Source organism: Urocitellus parryii, chromosome 6 (assembly GCF_045843805.1).
Source record: "Urocitellus parryii isolate mUroPar1 chromosome 6, mUroPar1.hap1, whole genome shotgun sequence".
In the NCBI taxonomy this organism is placed as follows: Eukaryota; Metazoa; Chordata; class Mammalia; order Rodentia; family Sciuridae; genus Urocitellus; species Urocitellus parryii.
In genome coordinates this window covers 145,768,563-145,791,432 of record NC_135536.1, presented here as the reverse complement: position 1 = coordinate 145,791,432, position 22,870 = coordinate 145,768,563, and the positions used below count along the sequence as shown (strand labels likewise).

Here is a 22,870-nt window from a genome sequence, read left to right as displayed (position 1 = left end):
AGGTATAATCATACTCAGAAAAAAATAAATAGAAACATGCTAAGTGAATCCAGATGTTAGATTTAGCAAAGAATGATGTTAAAGTACTTATTTGTTTAACAAACAAAAAGAAATACATTTAAAGAACCAAAGGAAAATATGATAATGATGATTCAGAGAGAACTTCAATAAAAAGTCAGAAATTATTAAAAAATGTAAATTTGAAGTTGAAAAGTGCAAAGAAGAATTCAATAGCAGATTTGAATGGGTAGATGAAAGAATTAGTGATAGATAATGGGTATGATCCAATTAGAAAAGGCAAGGGCAAAAACTGGAGGAAAATGAACAGAGCCTCAGACATCTTCAGGACAAAACAACTGTACCAACACAAGTGTGATAAGATTCCAGTAAAAAGAGAATGTGGAGAAAGGGCCAGAAAAACATCAAAATAAATAGGAGCCAAATTTTGATAAAAATAATGAATATCAAGAAGCTCAATAAATAATAGGATAAGCACAAAGAAGTCTACACTTCTACACATCATAATCATATTATGAAAGCCAAATATAAATAGAAAATCTTGAAAGAAGAGAAAAATGACTTCATCATATTCAGGGGATTGGAAAGAAAACTAAAAAAAGAAACAACATCAACAGAGGAATTGAAACTGCACACTAAAAACATTTATCTATCATCAAAGAAGGTAATAATGGGCACAAAAAGATATAAAATAAGTAGAGGTGCTGGGGTTGTGGCTCAGTGGTAGACTGCTCGCCTAGCACATTCGAGGCCCTGGGTTCAGTCCTCAGCACCACGTAAAAAATAAATAAATAAAATAAAGGTATTGTGTCCAAATAAGACTAAAAAAATACATACTAAAAAATGAAATACGTAGAATACATATTTTATATAGAGGCACAAAAAGTTATAAAATATGTAGAGCAAATAATAAAATGGCTTATATAAATGAAAGAAGATCTAAGACTGCATTAAAAACAATATGCTGTATCTAACACACAAAGGTTTAAAGTAAAAGAATAAAGAAAAATGCACAATTTAAATGATAACCATGAGACAGACAGAGTGGCAATCTACATATTAGAAAAAATAGACATTAGAATATGAAATACTATGAGAGAGAGGAATATTTCATAATGAAAAAATGGTCAATATTTTGATGCCACATGCCTAATAGAAGAACCCCAAATTACATGAAGCAAAATATCAACATAATTGAAAGAAAAAGTAGACATTTCAACAATGATAGAAGATTTTACTGTGTCACTCTTAATAACTGACAGAATAATCAAATAAATAGAAGTACTTATACTACACAATAAGCCAAATTGACCTAATTTGAAATCTTAGAACACTACAGCAGAAAACATATTCTTTTCTTTTTTGTGGTGCTGGGGATCAAACCTAAGGTCTTGCACATGATAAGATATATTATTTTTAAGTACACATGGTACATTCTCCAGGATAGACCATATGCTAGACTGTTAAAACAGTCTCATATTGAAAAGTACTGAAATCAGACAAAATCAAATGGGATTTAAAGTAGAAACTCACAAAATAGAGAAATCCCCAAATACTTGGAAATTACACAAAATGCTTCTAAGTACCTACAAGAAAACAAATTACAAGGAAAATTAGAAAATATATTTTTTAAATTTTTTATTTGTTTTAATTAGTTATACATGACAGTAGAATGCATTTACGCACTTTGATATATCATACATAGATGGGATATAATTTCTCAGTTTTCTGAGTGTACATGTTGCAGAATCACATTGGTCATGTAGTCACGTATATACATACAATAATAATGTCTGTTTCATTCTACTATCTTTCCTATCCCCACATCCCCACCCTTTTCCTCTCATCACTTCCCTCTACCTAATCTAAGGTAATGCTATTCTTCCCTAGTGTCCCCTGCCTTACTGTGAATTAGCATCCACATAGGAGAGAAAACATTTGGCCTTTGGTTTGTGGGATTGGCTTATTTTGCTTAGCATGATATTCTCCACTCGAAACATTTACTGGCAAATGTCATTTTACTCTTCTTTAAAGCTGAGTATATTCCATTGGGTATATATATATATACCACATTTTCTTTATCCATTAATTTATTGAGAGACACCTAGGTTGGTTCCATAGTCTAGCTATTGTAAATTGAGCTGCTATAAGTATTGATGTGGCTGTGTCACTATAGTATGCTGATTTTAGGTCCTTTGGGTATAAACCAAGGAGTGGGATAGCTGGGTCAAATGGTGGTTCCATTTCCAATTTTCTGAGGAATCTCCATACTGTTTTCCATAGTGATTGCACCAATTTGAAGTCCCACCAGCAATATATGAGTCTACCTTTTCCACCACACCCTCACCAACATTTATTGTTACCTGTATGCTTGATGATTGCTATTCTGACAGGAGTGAGATGAAATATTAGAGTAGTTTTGATTTGCATTTCTCTAATTGCTAGAGATGTTGAACTCTTTTTCACATATTTGTTGACCAATTGTATTTCTTCTTCTGTGAAGTGTCTGTTCAGTTCCTTTGCCCATTTATTGATTGGGTTATTTTTTTTTTGGTGTTAAGTTTTTGAGTTCTTTATATATCCTAGAGATTAATGCTTTATTGAAGGTGCATGTGGTAAAGATTTTCTCCCAATCTGTAGGCTCTCTCCTCATGTTATTGTTTCCTTTGCCGAGAAGAAGCTTTTTAATTGGAATCCATCCTATTTATTGATTCTTGATTTTACTTCTTGCACTTTAAGAATCTTGTTTAAGGAAGTCAGATCCTAGGCCAATGTGGTGCAGGTTTGGGTCTATTTCTTCTTCTATTAGATGCAAGGTCTCTGTTCTAGTGCCTAAGTCTTTGATCCACTTTGAGTTGATTTTTGTGCAGGGTGATAGATAGAGGTTTAATTTCATTTTGCTACATGTGGATTTCCAGTTTTGCCACCCTTGTCTAGTATGAAATAATCATATTTATGTGGGTTTGCCTCTGTGTCCTCTATTCTGTACCATTTGTCTACAAGTCTATTCTGGTCCCAACACAAGCCATTTTTGTTACTACAGCTCTGTAGTATAGTTTAAGTTCTGATATTGTGATGCCTCCTACTTCACTTTTCTTGCTAAGGATTGCTTTGGCTATTCTGGGTCTTTTATTTTCCAAATGAATTTCATTATTGACTGCCTTTTCTATTTCTATGAAGAATGTCATTGTGATTTTAATAGGAATTGCATTAAATCTGTATAATGCTTTTGGTAGTATGGCCATTTTGACAGTATTAATTCTGCCTATCCAGGAGCATGAGAGATCTTTCCATCTTCTAAGATTTTCTTCAATTTCTTTCTTTAGTGTTCTGTAGTTTTCATTGTAGAGGTCTTTCACTTCTTTGTAAGATTGACTCCCAGGTATGTTATTTTATTTTTTCAGGCTATTATGAATGAAAGAGTTTTCCCAAGTTCTTTTTCAGTGGATTCATCACTGCTACATAGGAATGTGTTTGATTTATTGGTGTTAATTTTATATCCTATTAATTTTTGCTGACTTCATTTATTAGTTCTAGAAGTTTTCTGGTGGAATTTTTTGGATCTTCTAGATATAGAATCATGTCATTGGCAAATAGTTTGAGCTCTTCTTTACCTATTTGTATCCCTTTATTTCATTCTCTCTCTCTCTCTCTCTCTCTCTCTCTCTCTCTCTCTCTCTCTCTCTCTAATTGCTCTGGCTAGAGTTTCAAGGATGATGTTGAATAGAAGTGGTGAAAGAGGACATCCTTATCCTGTTCCAGTTTTTAGCAGGGATGCTTTCAATTTTTCTCCATTTAGAATGATGCTGGCCTTGGGTTTAGCATATGATATCTTTTTCCTACTATCCCTAGTTTTTCTAGTGTCTGTAACATGAAGGTGTGCTGTATTTTGTCAAATGCTTTTTCTGCATCTACTGAGATGATCATATGAGTCATGTTTTTAAATCTATTAATATGATGAGTTACATTTATTGATTTTTGTATGTTGAACCAACCTGCATCCCTGGGATAAATCCCACTTGAACATGGTGCACTATCTTTTTAATGCTTTGAATGCAATTTGACAGAATTTTATTGAAATATTTTACATCTATGATCATCAGGGATATTGGTCTAAAGTTTTCTTTCCTTGATGTGTCTGGTTTTTGTATCAGAGTGATAGTAGCCTCAAAGAATGAGTTTGGAAGGGTTCCCTCCTTTTATATTTCATGGAATACTTTGAGGAATATTGGTGTTAATTCTTCTTTGAAACTCTTGTAGAACTTGGCTGAGAATCCATTTGGTCCTGGGCTTTTCTTGGTTGGTAGGCCTTTGATGGCGTTTTCTATTTCACTACTTGAAATTGGTCTGTTTAAATCATGTATGACCTCCTCATTCAGTTTAGGTAGGTCATGTGTCTCTAGAAATTTGTCAATGTCTTTGATGTTTTCTATTTTATTAGAGTATAAAATTTTTAAACAGTTTCTAATTATCTTCTGTATTTCAGACATGTCTGTTGTGATATTTCCTTCTTCATCTTTTATTTTAGTAATTTGAGTTTTCTCTCTTTTAAACCCTTCATTAGCATGGCCAGGTGTTTATATATTTTATTTATTTTTTCAAAGAACCAATTTTTTTTGTCAATTTTTTCAATTGTTTCTTTTGTTTCAATTTCATTGATTTCAGCTCTGATTTTAATTATTTCCTGTCTTCTACTGCTTTTAGTGTTGATTTGTTCTTATTTTTCTAGGCCTTTGAGATGTACCTCTGTTCTCTCATCCACCATTTGAAACTGTAAACCATTTTAACAAATATTCTGTTAGTACTATAAGAAAGTTATTGAACTCATTATTTTGGTTTAATGAGAGACAGCAGTAGATGCCTTAGTGGGAGCTATTAGGTTTAAGGTTATATATTGTGTACACTGAGTGCTATGGATATTGGTCTCACCAGTAAAGGTGAAGCACTGGAAATCTTCAGGGACATTATAGGTCTACAGGGTAGAATTTATCCTGCATTAGATCCATACTTTTAGATGGGAAAACACACTAACAACATGAAAAAACAAGGTAACAAAGCACCTCACACAAACCAAGATGCTTCAACAACAGAAGTCACTGATAACACTGCAGAAGAATGTCCAAGAAGGACTTCAGATTGTATATAATTAAGCTGATATGTGAAGCAAAGGATAGTATAAGGAGTGAAATTTAAAAAAAAACAGGAAGTGAAAGAAAACTTCAATACAGAGTTAGAGATTGTGAAAAAAAAAAACAAGCAGAAATCTTCAAAATGAAGGAATCAGTAAGCCAAATTATAAATTCAATAGAAAGCATCACCATCAAACTAGACCATTTGGAAGATGGAACCTCAGACAATGAAGACAAAATATATAATCTTGAAAGTCGAGTTGAACATGGGAAGAAGATGGTAAACCATGAACAGAAATTCAAGAAATCCAAGAATGGGATCACATCAAAATCTCTGGGACACTATGAAGACAGTACTAAGAGAAAATATTTTTAACCAAATGACAACAGCCAACACAGAGTATCAACATTGATGGACTGCAAGGATATGTTGAATGGGATAATGACAACTTAAATGCCTATATTAGGGAAGAAAATTCTCAAATCCATTTCCTGAGCTTCCACTTTGAGAAAGGAGAGAAGGAGGTAAAAACTAAACCCAAAGTAATAAGAAGAAAGGAAATAATAAGGGAACAATGAACTAGAAATCAGAAATGTGATAGAAAAAAAATCAATAAAAACCAAGTTAGTTCTTTTTAAAAAGATAAAATTGGCAAACCATTAGCTACACTAATCTAAATAAATAGTAAAAAAAAAGAACATAAATTGCCAATATTGGGGACAAAAGATGGGGCATCACTATTAACTTTACAGAGACTAAAAAGATTATAAGGGACACTACCAACAAATTTGTTCCAACAAGTTAGCAACTTAGATGAAATGAGCATATTTTGCAAAAGACACAAATTACCATACCTAATTCAAGAAGTCATTAAAAGTGTGAATAGATTTATCATATGAAAGAAAGCTGAATTAGTTAATTTAATTTTTTCCATAAAGAAAAGTTCACGTCCAGGTGGCTTTTCTATTCTACTAAATATTTATCTCCTAAGAAATATTTAAAGAAAAAATAACTCTTTACAAATTTCTTAAGAAAACAGGAGAAAATACTTCCTCATTTTATGAAACCATTGTTATCCTAAAACTAAAGTTAGCCAAAAACATCATAAATCTCCAGATTGATATCCCTTGTGAATATAAATGCAAAAATGCTAAAAAAAAATCTGAGCAAACAAAAACTAACAACATGTAAAAATAATTATACATCATGAACATGTAAAACTGATGCCAGGAATATAAGGCTGATTTAACACTTGAAAAAATTAACCAATACAATACATATGCTCATAGAATAAGGCAGAAACTGTACACTCATTTCAATAGACTTCTTTAACTTCTTTAACTTCTTTAACCCTCCACAGGGAATCTACAAAACATCCAAAGTTAAAGATTGAATTTAGTGGCAAGAGACTAAAGAGAAGGAACAAAGCAAAGAAGCCAACTCTCTCTGTTACTACTCCATGAACTGGAGGTTCTAACAAATGCATTAAGGTAAAAAACAAAAAGTGTCAAGAATGAAAAAGTAGTAGTAAAGCAATCTTTATTCATAGTAGACATGATCCTTAGTAGAAAACTCTAAGGGATCCATAAAAACTACTAGCTAGGACTAACAAGTGTAATAGGGTCACTAGATAAAAGATCAATATTTAAAAAATAGTTGCTTTGGGGAATAAATAAAAAATGAAGAGGGAATTTCATCAAAACAGAGGAAAGATCAGTAGAGTAGACAAAAGGGATTGAGGAGGAGGACAAGGGCCAGGCAAAGGGAAGAAGAGTGGAATGAATGTGTGTGTGCATGGATGTGGCACAATGGATTCCAGCATCAGGTATATCCACAGGGCACTAATTAAAACAGAAAAAAAAAGTACACTGTAAATTGATTGAAGAGGGATCAGTGGAGTAGAGAGAGGGGAGCAGTAGGGAAAGGGTGTGCTGGAGACTGAACTGGAGCAGGTTGTACTCCATGCTTTTGTGATAAAAATTAGGGTGTATCCTTGTGTAGTAAATAACAGAAAGAAGGAAGGAAGGAAGGAAGGGAGGATGGAAGGAAATGTATACGTAACTTACAATAAATGCTAAAAATTTTTAAAAATCAGTTGCTTTCTATATACCAGGAAAAATATGCCAAAATAAAATTAATAATCCCACTCAGAATATCCTCAAAAATGAAAAGTGTAGAATAAATTGAACAAAAAATATAAACTTTAAAAAATTTTATTCATTTATTTGTTATACATAACAGCACAATGCATTTCAATTCATAGTACACATATGGAGCACAATTTTTCATTACTCTGGTTGTACACAAAGTAGAGTCACACCATTCCTATCTTCATATATGTACCTAGGGTAATGATGTCCATCTCATTCCACCATCTTTCTTACCCTCATGCCCCATCCCTTTTCCTCCCTCCCCTTTGCCCAATCAAAGTTCCTCCATTTTCCCCATGCCTCCCCCACCATTATGGATCAGCATCAACTTATCAGAGAGAAAATCCCCTTTGGTTTTGGGGATTTGCTTACTTCACTTAGCATGATATTCTCCAACTCCATCTATTTATCTGTAAATGCCATAATTTTATTCTCCTTTAATGCTGAGTAATATTCCATTGAGTATATATACCACAGTTTCTTTATCCATTCATCTATTGAAGGGCACAGTTTAGCTATTATGAATTGAGCTGCTAAAAACATTGATATGGCATTGTCACTGTAGTATGATGGTTTTAAGTCCTTTGGGTATAGACAGAAGAGTGGGATAGCTGGGTCAAATGGTTCCATTCCAAGTTTTCTAAGGAATCTCCATACTGCTTTCCAGATTGGTTGCACCAATTTGCAGTCCCACCAACAATGTAAGAGTGTGTCTTTCCTTCCACATCCTTGCCAATACTTATTGTTGCTTGTATTCTTTTTTAAAAATTTTTATTTTTTAGATGTAGCTGGACACAATACCTTTATTTTATTTATTTATTTATTTATTTTTATGTGGTGCGCAGGACTGAACCCTTACACATGCTAGGTAAGTGCTCTACCATTGAGCTACAACCCCAGCCCTGTTGCTTATATTCTTAACTGTCATTCTGACTGGAGTCAGATAAAATCTTAGAATAGTTTTGACTTGCATTTCTGTAATTACTAGAGATATTGAACCTTTTTTCATATATTTGTTGACCATTTGTATATCTTCTTCTGAGAGGTGTCTGTGATAATATCTGGGTGTATCCTTGTGTAACCATCTAATGATGGTTGGATGCCAAGAAGTAGGTGGTAATGTTTAGCCCATTTATTGATTGGGTTATTTATTTTTTTGATGTTAAGGTTTTTGAGTTCTTTATATATCCTGGAGATTAGTGCTCTGTCTGATGTGCATGTGGTAAAAATTTGCTCCCATTCTCTATGCTCTCTCTTTACCTCACAGATTGTTTCTTTTGCTGAGAAGAAGCTTCTCAGTTTGGATCCTTTCCATTTATTGATTCTTAATTTTATTTCTTGAGCTATAAGAGTTTTGTTCAGGAAGTCAGGGCCTAATTGGACATGATGAAGATTTGGGCCTACTTTTTCTTCTATTAGGCACAGGGTCTCTGGCCTCATCCCTAGGTCCTGGATCCATTTTGAGTTGAGTTTTATGCATGGCAAGAGGTAAGGGTTTAATTTTATTTTGCTGCTTATGGATTTCCAGTTTCCCCAGCACCATTTGTTAAAGAGACTATCTTTTCTCCAATATAAGTTTTTGGCACCTTTGTCAAGTATGAGATAACTGTATTTATCTATTTTTGTGCCAATACCATGCCATTTTTGTTACTATTGCTCTGTAGTACAGTTTAAGGTCTGATGCCTCCTGCTTCACTCTTCTTGTTAAGGATTGCTTTGGCTGTTCTATTACTTTTCCAGATGAATTTCATGATTGCTTTTTCTATTTCTATGAGGAATGTCACTGGGATTTTGATTGGAATTGTATTAAATCTGTATAGTGCTTTTGGTAGTATGATCATATTGACAATATTAATTCTGCCTATCCAAGAGCATGAGAGATCTTTCCGTTTTCTAAGGTCTTCTTTTAATTTCTTTTAATTTCTTTTAATTTTAATCTTCTTTTAATTTCTTTCTTGAGTGTTCTAAAAACGATGGTTAGATGCCAAGAAGTAGGTGGTAATGCCTTAACTGTACGAGTGTTGTCAGGCCCAAGGGCCTCTTCCATCTTTGTCAAGGCTAGTGCTAACCTTCTCTCCTTTCATATAACACAAAATATAAAACTTATATAGTAAAAACTACAAAATATTGCTGAAAGAATATATAAAGACCTAAATAAACAGACACTTTGACCTTATGGATATGAAGACTTAATATTGTTGAGATGCCATACTGCTCAAATTGATCAACACAATCCCTTATCAAAATCTCTGGAGGCTTTTTTAAAAGTAGATATTAACAGGTTGATTTTAAGTTTTATATTTAAGATGCAGAGTACTTAGAAAAGCCAAAACAATTTTGAAAAAGATGAATAAATGTTTTTTAGCAGGCAAATGGGCAAACTCTGGCATATCTATACAATCCAATAGTACTAATCAATAAAAAGGAATAAATTAAGGACACATGGAAAACAGCTGAGTTTCAATTGCACTGTGCCAAACAAAAGAAGCTAGATTCAAAGGATATGTACTATACCATTCCATTTATACAATATTCTGGTAAAGGCAAAACTACTGAAATAGAAAACAGATTGCCAAGGCCTGAAGAGTGGACAAAGGTTTATATATAAGGTTTATATATAAGCGGACAAAGGTTTGTACAGGAGGATCTTGGAGGGTGTGAAAATTCTTAGATATTTTGAGTGTGATGGTGGCTACATGACTGTACATCAGAAGGATGAATTTTCCTGTGTATTAAAATAAAAACAGTAACTCAAAATTCTTGGGCTGGGGATGTAACTCAGTGATAGAGTGCTTGTCCAGCATCACAAGGCCCCAGGTTCAATTTCTAACACTGAAAAAAACCAACAAACGAAACAAATAAATATAAACTAAACAAAAAAAATTCCTTTAAATGTTAATTTTTTTTCTGGGGATTAAACTCAGGGATGCTTAACCACAAAGCCACATTCCCAGCCCATTTAAATTTTTATTGTACTAAATTGCTTAGGTTCTTTCGAAGTAGCTGAGGCTGGCTTTAAACTTGTGATCCTCCTGCCTCGGTCTCCCGAGTTGCAGAGATTACAGGTGGGCTCCATCATGCCCAGCTACATGTATTGTTTGTTAAATCGAAACTTTAAAAATTTCAGATACGGGATTATCTGAACATTCTAAATAAGCACAAAAGTTATTCTAGGTGCAGATTTCCCATAATTTAACCAGTTATATAACTTTTTATTTCTAGTAAAGTGCCCCTTGTATTTTTCCAAAGTCTTCTTTTCAATATAATTGTGTTTCTTTTTAACAAGTATCTATAATTAATTTTTAAATTCAGCACTATTGACATCTTCAAAAATATTTATTTCTATGTCACCTTCAAATTAATGTATTAGTAACACTAATGTATAACACTTGTTTTGGAATCCTGGTAGAATCCTACTCTTTTCAGCTGGGTCTCCTGGTCACCACACCACTCTCACCTGCTTTTCTTTCCTCCTTGGAAGTAAACATCACTTTGTATACCTCACTTCCTTAATGTCCGTGGAATAATCCTAACTCCACAATTTTTGGTAGTAAGTGTTTACTTTTATGCTAAATATACAATACCTTAAAACGTTTCAGCTGCTTACGTAGAGTATCCTGAAAACAAATTCATTATTGCCACATCATAATTACTTAGACTAAGCATAAAAATAGCATTAGAGCGTCAATTTGAAAAGAAAAAACAGTAAGTTTAGATCATCATTCTGTGAAGATGTACACTGAACTAACCTAAAATTTAAATGGAATGGGAAGGAAGCCACCCACGGCAAGCCAAGCCAGTGACCACAGAGTCAATAAGAAGGCTTGCTATTTTCAAGCTCTGGCTTTTTCCGGTACCACTAAAAACAGCTCTAATTTAAACTCCACAGCACTTCTGGGTAAGGGGATCATACAAAAAAATGAAATACAATATTTCATAGCCAAATTCCATTTTTTTACACAGTAAGTCTCCCTCTTTATATTTGTCTATTTTCTCTTGATGGGGCTGTAGAAGATATATGATTTATTATGTAGAAGTAGGTTCAAATCATAATTCTGTTTACTTAAAAGCTGTGCAAATTTGAGCTAGTTACTCAATTATTTAGATCACTGGTTTGCAAACAAAAAGTTTCCTTAAAAACAGGAGATATTATATAACATCTAACTCAAGAGGTTAATGATGTGATTAAATGAGATATATCATTTAATCAAATCCAACAATACATGGCAAAAATATTTCTAATTTTCAGTTCATCACAGTATACAATATTTTAAATATAAATTTGGAATATAAATACTTTCATAATTGATGTAGTTTTTATCAGTAAAAAAATTATAAACACATTATGTCTGAGAGAGAAAGGGGCTCTTGGGAGAAGACTACCTTCTTTGGTCAAACAAATGAAATAAAAGCAACTTGGATTCAACTGAAATGTAAGTCCATTTTGATGGAGGCTTAAAGGGACAAGAACAGCATCCAGGTGCCACACATCCTTGAGTTAACTAAAATCACCATGCAAACTTCTACATATTACTCATAACAACTGGGATCAAATCCTGGATATATTCTCAAGTAATTTTATTTTAAAGCAGAATTCATGTGTCCTTAAGAAGGAGTTTAACTTGCTTCTCTGACATGAGAATTAAAGTCCTTTTTAAACTGAATTATTATAGTCATGCATCACTCAACAACCAGGATATGTTCTCAGAAACTCATCATTTGGCATTTTTGTCATATAAATCCCATAAAGCATACTTACATGCACAGCCTACCACACATCAAGGCTATATGGTATCTTCTATGGTTACTAGGTTACAAACCTATACAGTATGTCACTGCACTGAATGGTATAGGCAACTCTAAGACAATGGTTATTATATATTTTACCCAAATTATCTTAAACCATGGGGAAGGGTAGCTAAGAAAGGAAAACTCTCAACTCTTTTAAAAACATAGACTTAAAAATTCTGTTAGGAATACTAGCAAATCAAATCAAGTAAGAATGTGACAACAGCTTAAGTAAGTAAATCTAGTGATGTCAGTACCACAACAATTATTTGCCATTGCTTGAAAGGTTAAATGTAATGAAATATTTTAAAAAGTGAAATAAACATAGACAAGAAGAGACAATATCATCTCTAAGTGAAAATAATATAACTGTGGACCTAACAGAACCAGAAAAGAAAAAAGACTAGAGTAATAAAAATTTGTGAAGACAGCTAACACAAGAAATATTTAAACAACCAATACTTCTCTCTATATCACAATAACATGTTAGAAACAATAACAAAATTTCTACCCACATTATTGACTAAAACTATAGAATATCTAGAAATACATTAAGAAAAGCTCAAGACTCCTAGTAGTGAAATTATAAAAACTTATTGAAAGATTTAAACAGGATCTCAAAAAAAGAAAAACAGCACTGTGGATAGCAAGACTCAACTTCATGAAAACAGCAACCTTCTAAAAATTAATATGTATATGTGACTCTACTCCAACAAGAATTGTAATTACTTTTAAATTGACAAAACTGACTTAAAAGAAATATAGTCCCCCAAAGAATAATAATTCCCTAAAAATATGAAAAATACTAAGGAGTTTCAGCAAAACAGCATGGAATTGGCATAAGACACAAATAATGTCATTACAATAAGAGTGTAGATAGATCCAAGTATAGTAATCCTCACGCTTAGGGGGCAGAAATCAGAATTGGAAGCAGCTGCGCAGCTGGAATCTGAGGAGCAGAGAGCAAGAGAAAAGAGAAGTGATGGGAAAATTAAGGAGGCAGAAGCCAATGTAGAGGACTCCCTCCAGTTCCTGGATAGGGCCAGGTGAGAAAACTCAAAGGTTATCAGAGAGTACTGCTAGAGGCCAACAGCAGGTCAGAGGTGTTCAAATAGTTCTGAAGTGCACTGAAGTCCTAGACCAGCCAGAGAAGAAAGACCTTGACATCCGACTGAGAAACCAAAAAAAGCCTCACCAGAAAAACCACATCCTAGACTGAGACCTATTCCACACCCATCTAACAAAGCCTGAAGCCAAGATTGGACAAGGGAAGGCAGAGGTTAGCAGCTAAGCCCTGCTCTGACAAAAGAATTTGAAAAACACCCTAGGTTTTCCACACCAGTATATATACTAACAAAATCAATTCTAAACAAGTTCAAGGTGATTAGGCATGACTAAACTACCCAATGTGCAGAGGAAGTCAGAAGAATTTAGAGTCCTACATGTCAGTTATTGATTGACTGATTGATTGCACTGGGGATTGATCCCAGGGGTGCTTTATCACTGAGCTACATCCCAAATCCTTTCTTGAGATAGGGTCTCACTAAGTTGACCAGACTGGCCTTAAACTTGCAATCTTCCTGCTTCACCTCCCGAGTGTCTAGAATTATAGGTGTATGCCACCTGGAAGATTCTACCATAAAAAAGAAAATCAACCAAACAAAAACCCCTAAAAGCTAGACAATAAAACAAGATAATATGGCTCATGGTCAGAAAAGGGAGAAAAAATTGTCAATAGAAACTGCCCTAGAAATAGACAAGGCATTCAATTTATCAAAGACTTTAAAGCAGGTATTACAAATAAATGTTAAAAATTTAAAACAGTTTTAAAATTAAACAAAATTAGTCTTGATGAATAAAGAGACAGGGAGTCTCAGCATAAAAGTTGGTATTATTTTTAATGGAAATTTTAGAATTAAAATGTAAATGAAAATCAAAAATTCATTTAATGACCTTAATAGATTAGAAATGGCAGAAGGAAAAAGGCAGTGAAATTCTAAAGGAACAAAGAATAAGGGAGCATCTTACTAAAAAGGAATACCTGCCTAGGAAATAATAGGAAGTAAAGAAACAGACTAACAAGAGAAGGAATTCAACAAGAAAAGTCATCATAATTTGAGGTATAAGTGACCAGAAACATCTATTCTAAAAGCTTTTAATCTAGCAGTAAGGAAAACACAGGTTAAACTAACCTAGATTTAAAACTATCACTCACTTAGCTGTATGACTTTACCCAAACTGTCTGTTCTCCCAGGCCATATTATCCACATCTGGAGCTCACAAGACAGCATTTTAGCTTTTTGCTTCTATTCTTGCCCTTTCCAATCCATTTTGCACCCAGAAGCCAAAGTGGTATTACTATAGGTCATGTCATGTTCCTTCTTTGCCTCAAATTCTGCCCTTGCTTCCTACTCCATGTCTGTAAACAGAATTCTTGAATACCATCTTACCAGCAACATTCCCCTGATCAGCCCTGGCCTGCCTCTTTCACCTACCTCACTACAATCAAGTTACCTTGTCCTCTGTCAGGTCCAATAAAATGTCAAGAGATTTCTTCCCTCAAAGCCTTTGAATCTGCTATCACCTGTCAGGAATGTTCTTTGCCTGCCTCTTAAACATGTAGACTGATTCTTTTTTTTTTGGTACTGGGGACTGAACGTATGGTAAGCACATATTGTACCGCTGAACTACACCCCCAGCTCAATAGATTCATTCTTGTCTTTTAGAACTTTATGATCATATTTTCACAAAGATCTTCAATGACTAAGTAGGTCCTCCACTTCTCAATTATAGCATCTATCATTTGTTTTCTTCCTTGCATTTACCATAATTTATTTGGTTTATTAATTTATTTACCTGTTAACTATACCTGTATCTCCCACTAGAAAATAAACTTTATAAAAGCAGGGTTCCTGCTCTAGTTGTCTCAGACATGATAAGCATTCAGTAAATATTCTGAAATAATTAACAAATTTCTTAAACTGCCTCACTTGTTAAGTGAGCACAGACTAGAGTGGAGCTGCAAAAATTAAAAATTAAAAAAAATCACACAATTCAGAATAGTTGCTTAATAAAAAAAAACTACAACTGTTGTGGACTTTGGAGGTGACTCACAAGTCCTGGAAAAAAGAAATATGAAATCCTAGACTGCCAGAGATTTGTTACACACTGAATATAATTTAATTTTCATCAATCTCTTAGGATTATCTCTGTGAATGCAAATGATGGGAGTATTCTATAAGAAATTGCTGATAGAAGACCAGCTGCCCAAATGCTAAATAGCCTTAGACTTTTATGTACTTTCTAATTCTTGTGTTATTTCCTATAGCTCATATAGCTTTAAAGAAATAAATACAATGTGTGTAACTTACAGAATAAAATAATGTAACTAAATTTCAGCAAGCATTTCAGAAGCTATGTAAGCAAATACATATTGTCCTTCAAGGTCATAAGCCAGCAAAGCCAATTCAATGATTTAGTTTCATATTTTTTGACTTCCTATTTTGGACTTGCCTTGATAGACAATTATTACATGGATTCTAGGCATCAAATCCACTCTAAAAATGATAAGGATCTGCCACCACAATTTTATTAAGAACATGCCTCAAACTCTGAAGGCAAGTCCAAAAGAAAAACAATTCTTTAAAGGCTTAAATAAGATTAGTATCCTCAGTGACAGTTTAGAGGCATTCTTATAATAATGATGCTCTCCGGGGAATCATTTAGAAACTCCTATATTAGGAGATCTTTTTTTTTAAAATTTTTTCTTTTTTAGCTGTAAATGGATCTTTTATTTAAGTTATTTATATGCGGTGCTGAGGATCAAACCCAGGGCCTCACACATGCCAGGCAAGCGCTCTACAACAGAGCCTCAACTCCAGCCCCTATTAGGAGATCTTATTTCAAACTAAAAACTTGGAGTCTTCTTGAAACAAAGGTCTTCAAAAACTAATTAAAGAAATGAATGATGTGACTTTATAAATTTGGAATCTAAATATATTTGTTTTTATATCATTTTCACATTTGAGAAGGTACTACCAAATCTATCCAGTTTGGAAAAACCAAATCCATGTTGTAACTGACCTACTGCTGGATGGGTTAGAAATAGCTTCCACTTGGCTCACATGATGATCTAATAAGAGTGAGAGGGTGTTTATTTTTAGGGCTCAAACAGCACCAGTATAATTCTCCCAGGTTCATGCTTATGCTACACTGTAACTGAACTTGCACATGTTCCTTTCTATAAGAGCAAGTGAACAATGGACTTCAAAGGCACCATAGGGGCCTTGGAGGTTAGCTCAGGAGTAGAGCACTTCCCTAGTATGGGCAAAGGCACTGGGTTCCATCCCTACCACAACTGTCCATGTACTATAACTTAAATACGTGTTGGGAGACTTGCTTTGGAACCTAACCATTGATTCTACTGGCTCCAAGGGATAACAATCTATAAACATGAACTTATGATTAACAATTTTAATACTCCCAGTAATGCATTATTTAGGGGCTGCCAACATAGGGACAAAACTGTCCATACTCATAAGGAGCTTGCTATATATCTATAACTTTGAATATGTGGAAGGTTATATTTAATAACAAAGGATCTGAGAATAAAATCAATATCTGAAATCACACTGTAAAAATCTATGAATTATGTATCTTTCTAATATAATCATATGGGAACTTATTTTTTTAACAAAATCAGATTGGTAATTAAGAAGCCCTCTTACCAGAATATCTATTATATTTATGAAATATAATTAACATTATTTGAGAACTTTAAATGTTTCTGAACATATGACATTTAAGAAAGACAAAAGAAACTGATTTGACTTAAATATTTATGACAGGGTGACAAGATTTCCAATTAATTTCCAATAGAAAAAATTTAAATGTTAAAGAAGTACTGCAATAAAGAAAATCACCTTGTTTTGATATTTTACTTGGTGCTTTGTGTGCAATTAAATTATGCACTAGAATCTCCCTCAGTATTTTTAAAAATAAATTACTTTCCAGATGTTTACTGAACATCTAACCAAATAATCAATTTGGTATTTGAGGTACATGATAAAATGCCACTAAGAATATTGCAGAAGAGAAGAAAAAAAAACCTAGGAAGTGTTTTTGCTAACTGGCAATTATAACTAACTGCTAGAAAGAAAGGGCACATCTCTCTTCTTCAGATATATTCTGTCATTGAATTTCAAAAGCATTTATTATGAAACTTAGCATCTTTATTATCGCCTTGTATCAGCACATGGATTTCTTCTTGGAAAAACCCTTTATCTTCCTCATTCTACAAGATTTATGGAGACCACATACGTAGATTTTCATTTTATGTTTCATTTTAGTGATTGTCTATTTCACAGATTTCTTCTAAGTAGGCCTTTTCTGCTTTACTGAGGTAACACAAAGAATTTTCAGGCTTTGAGTTGAATGAAACCACTAGGTGTCCATTGTAGGTATAAAACTATTAGGATCACTGCCTTAAGAAATATCACAGCATCATAATTCCAGAATAATTTTTTTTTATTTCCCTACTTTGCAGAGAATAACTAAAAGCAGTCCATATTTTGTTCTCTGGAAAGAATGATGTTATGATGACAACTGTGTTCATCTCACTTTCTAAACCCCAAACAAGGAGAAATTTGAAGGAGAAAATATTTAGGGTATATACATTTCATGTGACCAAATTGATTAATTTCAGTTTCTTTAAATTTTGCATAAGTAACCACTTTGAAAAATGGAGTGGTTTGGTTGTTGATCCCCCCAATGATAGAATACTTAAAAACCACTGGAAAAACATAGGGTGTACAACATACAAATCTTATGATTAAACAAAATTCTCCATTAATTAAAATAATTTCATATTAAATAACTGATTTCTAATCATTGTACTGCCATGTGTATCTAAAACAAATTTTAAAAAGTAACTGATTTCTAAATAAATATCCTTTGTAAGAAACAATAAGAAACTTACATTATCACTATTTACATGAGAATTTGTAAACTGAATTTGTGAATTTTTCTTTTTCTTTTTGGTATTAGTAGGGATTGAACCCATGGGCACTTAACCACTGAGCAACATTCCCAGCCCTTTTTAAATATTTTATTTAGAGCAGGGTCTCTGAGTTGCCAAGTTCCTTGCTAAGTTGCTGAGGCTGGCTTTGAACTTGTGATTCTCCTGCCTCACCCTTCTGAGAGGCTGGAATTACAGGTGCGCACCACCGTGCCCCAGATGAATTTATAAATTTCTGAATTTGCTTATTTGGGTCATCAATCTTAATACAAAAGTAACATGTCTCTAGATTTATTATTTGCAATTGTTTAGCCTTATGGAGGTAACCACCTGCAGAATGAAAACAAAAAGTATTAAGAAATGATTAATATCAAGGCTAGGAATAAAATAAGGCATAGAAAGAAGTAGACTTTTAAACTTTTCTATGCTGTTTAAACTTTATTTCTATGTCCATGTATTACTTTTGTAATAATAAAAATTAAAGTAATTGCATGCTAATATGGTAGTACCTCATTACATTGTTTGGGATTCGTTAGAACAAGAAATGCAACTATTTTCATTTCCAATTTACTAGTTGCATTTATTTTACCTAAGAATGATCACAAATAAATTAAAAATCTAAGAATTTGATTTCTTAATATTTTGGTTTGCTGAAATACAAAACAATTTGATAAGTATATATGCAGTGCTTTTATAAAAATCTTTGTTAGTCTCACAAGTTGTGACACTATAAAATGAAAAAAAAATCCAAAGTATATATAGTTTCTGTCAAATACAGGTGTCATAGAAAAAGTACTGTGCTTCTAATGAGAACACATAAAAATATACTTCTTTAGAGTTCTATTTATTCCACAACCTTTTGCAAAAATACTACAAAGAGAACTATTGCTTTGCTGCAAGCCAGTCAATATATACTGGAGTTCAAAGTCTTTTATTGTGCTCTATAAATCTTTTGTTGGGCACTGCATTAACAAAGCTTTCAAATGCTATTCAATAACAGGAACTAACAGAATAGCGGAATAAAAAGAACAACCAAAACTTGTAAGCATATAAGGAATGGCAAACAACTCAACAGTTTTTTTTTTCCAGAAATAACTTTAAGTGCAAAATAAATTGCCAAGAATTTTAACAATTTTTAAGTTAATGTTAAGCTCTACTCATCCATCCTATTATTTGAACTGGCAGTTCAATAAAACAAAACAATTAGGTCAAAACAACACACATACACAAAAACTAAAACAATGCCCACATATAACCCACATTAATTTTATCTAAACCAAATAATTGCAACAAATAATTGTAATTGTAGTTACTACAGAGCTATTTCATTTTGAGTGGTGTTTACTCAAACTATGTTCACATAACTGCCAGTTTAGAGCAGTGTTCCCAGTGTCTAATGAGTTTAGGAAAAACAATATGCTACATTGTTTATCATAACACACATTAGCATATTAAAAAGCAGTTATCTAGTTAAGAAACCCGTTTAATTGTGACTCAACTGCAGGTTCCCATTCATTTGGCCATGGCAACATTTTTTCACAGGGTATGTAGAGTAGTTTGGAAAATGTTGATAATCAACATTTAAACATACATTTTTCTTATCTGCTCCATGAGAAGGACCTAACATTGTAAGAGTAGTTCTTTTTTTTTTTTTCTTTTTTATAGGAAAAATAAAAAGGTACTATTTTGGACTCTGCTCAAGGGAAAGAAAATGAAAATGGGATACAAAATCATAGTTTATTTTAGCACTCATGATCCTTGAAATCCTTGTGTATGTGCAACATTTGTGAGATCCTGATTAATATAACCTTAGACTGTCACCTTAAGAAAACCTTCCCTGACACCCAAACTTGTATTAGTCATGGGCCTTTCAACACAGTTTTGCAGATACTTTTAATTTTAGTATTACAGTTCTTCTGAAGGACATTCAAAGAGTTTCTAAGTTAAATCTTAACTCTGTCTTTATAATCCTCTCCCATCATACATCAAATTCCTTCTTTCTTCCCTCTAGGCAAAGAGGTATATATGTCCCTTAAAGGGACATATACATGTTTCGAATAGGTTACCAGTAATTAAAAAGTATCTTACAGCATATGGAATGGGTCCTATCCATAATCCCCGTTAAATCCTTCCACAAAAATTGTCTTTCATTATTCATAGACAAGTGGCTTCTCCCACAGAAATTCTTCACAACAAAAGTCCCAACCAGAATGCTAGTAAATGAAACTAAAAGAATTAAAAAAAGGCCATTCTGGTTTGAAATAACAAAAATATGTAAAAGTATTTTTCAAATAACTAATATTTCCTTTGTATTCACTTTCATTAAAAAAAATAGTTATATAATATAAATCATATTTTATGAGTGACTAAAAGTATGACTGAAATGATTTGTAGGGAGTGCAGGGGATGCCAGGGATTAAACCCCAGGGCACTTAACCACTGAGCTGCATCCCCAGGCCTTTTAATTTTTATTTATTTATTTATATTTTGAGACAGGATCTCACTAAGTTGCTTAGGGCCTGGTTAGGTTGCTGAGGCTGGCTTTGAATTTGTGATCCTCTTTCCTTAGCCTCCAGAGCCACTGAGATTCCAGCTGTGTGACATCATGCTGAGCACGTAAATTATTTTAAATGACCTTAAATTTGTCAATATTGTTACTACAAACTTTACAAAAGGCTTACTGGATGAGCAATGTAGTCTCAGAATTTAAAATTTTTATGTCAAAATTTATAGAAAACATGAGTTCATTTCATTAATAGCACACAAGTTGCTAATTTGGCATTTTAATTCTTTTTTAAATGTATGATACTTTTTGTTAGAATTTGTATTTTAAAATAAAAAGGATGGGAAACAGGCTGCTAGTAGGCAAAGATTATGTTTCTGATTTTTTTTTTTTTTTTTTTTTTGGTGGTACAGGGTATTTAATCAAGGTCCTGCTGGCCCATGTGATACCCTATCTTAATCATGACTATTATCATAGTTGGTGTTTAACAAAATTAATGCCATAGGGTTTCAGTCAACTTCAAACCTTTCTACATCACCCCTGTCATTATCTATAAAGTAGCAATGGCTAATTTGTGCAAAACTATTTAATAATAAAAAAGAACAACAAAACAGTGATTGGTTCAAAGCATATGGACTCACAACTGTATGTGAATCTCTAATTATCTCAAAATTTAAAGTTTAATAAACAAAAAAACAAGCATATAGATTGCCAATGACCTTGCTGACATATGATCCCAAAATTCTGTTTCCCACCATAAAAATCTTAGGTAACCAGTGACTTTGCACTGGCAGTTCATTTTAATTAGATCATAAGAAAGTTCCATAGGCTAGTGACCCAAAACACCAAGACACTTTTAGCATTATAAAAATCATTAACAAGGACCCATGTGGGAGTCGAGGCCAAGGTTAGGCCTAGCACAATAGCCATGCTAACCTACCCAGGAGCCCAGGCCTAGCACACCTCCATCTTGGGACACAGCAGCCATCACCATAACCCTCCCCACACAGTACCACCTTGAGACAACAGACAGCATCTGGAGGCAGCTAAATCTCTGAACAGACAGCCCACCTTTGAGCCCCATCTCCGAAAGTGGTTGCATCCATCTTGGGACACTCCCACTACTATCTTGAGTTATCTCTGCTACCACCACCACCACCACCTTTAGTTGCAGTAGCATCCATTGTGGGACACCATCCAGGGACTAGAAGCCCAACACCAACATGAGTTACAGTAAATCTGCAGGAACACTACAAGATTATAGGGTAGAAACTGTAATAGCTCAGATCTGCATTGCAAGAAAGGAAGACACATAGACAACATGAAAAAACAAGGGAAGAAAGTGCCCCAAACAAACCAAGATACTACAATAGTAGAATGCATGGACAGCACAATGGATGAAATGTCAGAGAAGGAGTTCAGAATGTACATAATTAAAATAATCTACGAATTAAAGAATGACCTGAGTGAGCAAATACAGGCAAAAAATTGATAACTCCAACAAAGAGATAAAGGAGGAAATACAGGCAATCACTGATCACAACAACAAAGAGATAAGGGAACAAATACAGGTAGCAAAAGATTACTTCAAGAAAAAGAGATTCTGGGGGGAAAAAAGGAATCAGAAATCCTTGAAATGAAGGAAATAATAAATGAAATAAAAAACTCAAAAGAAAGCATCACCAACAGACTAGATCACTAGGAAGACACAACATCAGATACTGAAGAAAAATATTCACTTTCAAAAAATAAAGTTGACCACACAGTGAAGATGGTAAGAAACCATGAACAGAGCATCCAAGAATTATGGGATAGCATCAAAAGACCAAATATAAGAATTATTGGGATAGAGGAAGGCACAGAGATTCAAATCAAAGGAATGCATAATCTCTTCAATGAAAAAATATGAGAAAATTTCCCAAACATGAAGAATGAATTGGAAAATCAAATGCAAGAGGCTTACAGGACACCAAATGTACAAAATTACAACAGATTTACACCAAGGCACATTATAATGAAAATGCCTAGCATACAGAATAAGGATAGAATGCTAAAGGCCACAAGAGAGAGGAATCAGATCACATACAGGGGGAAACCAATTTGGATCTCAGTAGATTTTTCAACCTAGACCCTCAAAGCCAGGAGATCCTGGAATAACATATACCAAGCTCTGAAAGAAAATGAATGCCAACCAATAATCTATTTCCAGAAAAATTAAACATCAGATTTGATGATGAAATACAAACCTTTCATGATAAACAAAAG

At 33.5% G+C, this 22,870-nt stretch overlaps 1 protein-coding gene and 1 non-coding gene across 4 annotated transcripts in view; both read right to left on the bottom strand.

The window, feature by feature from the left end:
* Lrrc28 (leucine rich repeat containing 28) overlaps positions 1-22,870 on the bottom strand; it is a 136,142-nt gene that overhangs the window by 52,555 nt on the left and 60,717 nt on the right. The gene's annotated exons all lie outside the window — the stretch shown is intronic.
* Positions 9,264-9,389, bottom strand: LOC113187089 (U6atac minor spliceosomal RNA). Its single transcript, XR_003301379.1, has one exon. It is a non-coding gene; the product is annotated as a U6atac minor spliceosomal RNA (small nuclear RNA).